At 32.2% G+C, this 3923-nt stretch overlaps 1 protein-coding gene across 3 annotated transcripts in view; it reads left to right on the top strand.

The window, feature by feature from the left end:
* The first annotated feature begins 2101 nt into the window (after window positions 1-2101).
* The window catches only part of LOC106472403 (zinc finger CCCH domain-containing protein 10-like), a 5971-nt gene continuing 4149 nt past the window's right edge, over window positions 2102-3923 (top strand). The window contains exon 1 of one of the 3 annotated variants that reach the window (XM_013933048.2): window positions 2102-2231. The gene's annotated coding sequence lies outside the window, so the exon portion shown is untranslated. Of the gene's footprint in view, window positions 2421-3923 lie in introns of all 3 variants that reach the window. The other 2 variants (XM_022400982.1, XM_013933047.2) reach the window with 2 other exon arrangements.

The raw sequence follows: 3923 nt of genomic DNA on the forward strand, positions 1-3923 counted from the left end.
GATTTGTCATGCATTCAACAAAGATAATCTATGTAAATGGTCAAACTCACCCCCTTCCAAGCCTATATTTTAGCCCAGTGAGTTTCTCTGTTTTCTTCCAGGTGAAACCTTTAGCAAAACCTAATAATCATTGTCTCATAGTCCCAAAATTGCTTCTCATGCAAATGTTCAATGTAGTCTAGTGCCAGATTGTCTAGACTAAGAGCTAGGAATCCTTCCAGAGTCCAGCCATTCCAGGCAGTCATTCCTGAAATGCTTTAGGAAATGTTCCAAATCTTCATGTACTATGCCTTAAATATTGGCAGAGTGATCTGCTTTGCCTCAGTCAAGGTAAACTCTGGGCAATGCTAGTCGCTCTCCTTACCCACGTCCTAGCCATCACCTGACCAAGATATCCTCCACATCATAAATGCAGCATGGCAGGGGCTCTCAAAGAGCCTAATATACTGACAAGCATATTAGGCTCTTTGATCCAGGTTAGTTGAATTTCAAGGTGTTTTAGGTAGTTTGTTCATTATCTCTGTTTGAACCTAAGCTCTTCCAGGAGCTATGTCTACATCGTCTGTATATCTTTTGTTTCTGGAAGACTCACCACTGACACATGAAACAGTCACTTTACTACTTAGCACCCACCATCTCATTTGTTAGTGAAATATCTCTGATTAGCAGATGTCATCCATCAGCAGTACCTCCAGTCTTGCTCTCATATATTTTCATGTGGCTTTGACCAGAAGTGGGATTGGATTATTCTGGCTGGCATAAGACTGGGAGTCTGATATAAAGTGGCCCACCCTATCTCAGACTCACCAGATCTGACACCACCATGACAATCATCAGTCTTTGCTTTCCTCACATTGGAGTTGATCCTCCATGTAAGAGCATGAACAATTAATCTGGATGTACCAGAAATAGGCAACAATTCTCCCTAGGCCATCAGCAGTAATAAAGTCATAGACCTTTGAAGCATTGACAAAAGACTTACATCCAAGAAACGACTTCTAGAATAACAGTTCTCTCAGACAACCATTTTTCCTCACCAATACTAAATAAATCATTAATTGAATCTTCGTAAATGAAATAATGATACTGAAAACAAAATATATAACAAAATACACATTTTTAATGAACTGCATCTGTATAGAAAAGTTTTTGGACGATATTTCGAGCTGTTAGTTAATGAAGATTTGCACTGAATACCTTTTTTAGTTAACTCTTTCTCCCATCATCAACCCAAATGAAATTCTAGACTATAGTGACCAAATGTAATGTTCTTTAGCACATAAAAAACCTCGCTTTCTGGTAGGGTGGTTAGCTCTCCCACGCGACTGTTCATTCTAACGATAACAAAGGTGATGCCGTAATCTTTATACATCACCTGAATAACCGTTGAAAGACCTGCTGTCAACATCCTTGCACAACGTAAAGTATTGATTAATATCACTCTTGGCAATAACAAGTATTATCCACTTTGAGAACAACAAAGAGACAAAAGTGCTTAGAATGAAATCAGCTCAACGGTTTCCTAAACCACATGTTTTGTGAAACCTGCACATATACAGAACAAAGAATAACTTCAGAATAAATAGTATAATATTTCAAGAAGATAGAAACACATTGTATATTCGTATATCCGTAAATGATGAGTCCTTGTATTGTTTTTTTTTTTTTATGTTTTTATCATGGACTATCAGGATTCGTAGACAGGATTTCAGTTCAGTTCCGTTTGGTTTATATTCTACCATTTTGGGTACTTTATTTTTCTAGAAAAATATACTCTGATTTTAAAATAAAATATATAATATAAATACAGTTTACATACATACAAATTGTGTTGACTTAAAGGTAACATAAGAAACAAACAAATATGGTAACAAAAGAACATAAAAAAATTAAATTATTGACAAATAATAAAAGTAAGTCATATAAATTAAATTAACGATACACGTATTAGAACAAACACACAAATGAGGCACGATATACTTGAAAATTATATTGGTGCAATATAAAATAAACATAAAATAAATATATTAGTAAACTAAATAAGTAAACTCAAAACGAGACTATATAATAAATGTTTATAAAATAAATACGACATGCATTAGAAAAATTTTGCCTTTGCTCCATCTCTCTTCTCTCCTTGTACTTTTTTGTCGGAACGGAAGAAATTTCGGGGGGATTAGCTCCCCCTGTTTACAGGCCTGTGGACAAGTTTTAAGATTTCTTTTTCAAAAGTATCAGACTAAACTTTTTCATTTTTGTTCGATTAACGGGTTTCGAACATTTTTTATTTAGTTTTATTTCATGTCACTTTTTTATGTCGTTAGGGCTACTACTACTATGCAGTTTTATACGCTTAGGGTTTATGTTATAACTTTGTTCTTCATCCAGATTTTTGTTCAAGTTTTCCTGTTATAAATATTGTAAGACCATAATTACGTTATTGTTTATAGTTTTTTAACTTTCTTTATTTTATTTTTTATTTTGAATATAGTGAGTCATTAGTTTGATTACGATTTTCAGCAAAACAAGTGCATCTTTCATGTTTAAACCCGAGTGTGAAATATTAGGCCTAGTAACGTAGGCCTAATTACTATTTGTTAATTGTAGCGGTCAGAGTTTAGTAAACTTGTATTAAAAATCACGCAAACTGTATTATTATTAATATTCCTCATAATTTGTTAATTTCAAATTCTAAATCAAAATTGTGTAAAATAGCATTTCAGGTCTAATTTCTAAATAAGTTCTAACTCGTAAGTATCTTGTCTCCCATAACTTAGCAGGTCTGCCAGATTTTTCAATTTCAATAAGCCTTATTCAAAGTTGTTGCTCATAACAAGCCCGTTCCAATAAAATTTCATAATAAACCAATGTTATTCGCTGTATCAGAGTTACAGTAAAAAAAAAAAGCACTGCATCATATATTATAGATATTCAGTGTATTATTCCCAGCACTTTACATGCACTTAAACTTAAAAGTAAACTTTGTAGCTATATTTAATTTAATGCATTGATTTTGATGTTATTAATTGGATTTGTCCACATACAAATTTATATTGAGATTTTTCGTTTTAGTTTTTTGGGTTTTTTACTGTACTGAAAATGAAATAGCTGAAGTATGTAAGCAACACAATCAAAATTCGTATTCAGAAGAGAAAAGTCAAATTTGCACTCAATCTAAAACACTGTCCAACTTCAAAGACTGCAGGCACTACTCCAGTTCATACAGCAAGTCCATTGTGTCTGATCTTGGCCTTATTTCATTTTTAAAAATTACATACATACATATGTTTTTAACCACGTACAAATCAAGCAAGCACATTCCTATTAAAGCAGGCTTTAAATACAGCACACACTATCCTCAAATTTTAAGGTGTCTGTAGAAAAACAAATGAAGCCAAAACACATGGATTTGACTACGCGACTGAAGAGGCTTTTAGGGTTTCAATAAATACCAGAACTTATGGGATGGATGATAAAAATGTTCTAAAATGATACATATATATATATATATATCATAACGATATATATATATATGTATATAAAATTGTGTGTGTATATATATATATACACACATACAATGGCTTTGAATCTCAAATGGATAAGTGAAGTGGAAGGTGAAAAAAAAACACATAGTTTATTTGATTTTTATCAGAAATGTTAGTCCTATTGATTTCCAATACTTTTCAATCTTTCAGCATTCAAACTATGACTTAAATTAATATTTTTTTTTATAGAGGTTACCTCGCCACATAGATAGTGACAGTACGACAATTTACAATCTACTGTTAGGAAGTTTTATCGTGATATTTCTAGTAAAATAATTTTGACTAACTTATATTTTTCTATTCAGATTTCCATTTTTTTTATTTCTCTCTTTCTCTTCACTGTCATTTTTTACTGTTTTAGGCCAATAAAACTGTTAT

This window comes from Limulus polyphemus, unplaced genomic scaffold (assembly GCF_000517525.1).
Source record: "Limulus polyphemus unplaced genomic scaffold, Limulus_polyphemus-2.1.2 Scaffold5302, whole genome shotgun sequence".
Lineage (NCBI taxonomy): Eukaryota > Metazoa > Arthropoda > Merostomata > Xiphosura > Limulidae > Limulus > Limulus polyphemus.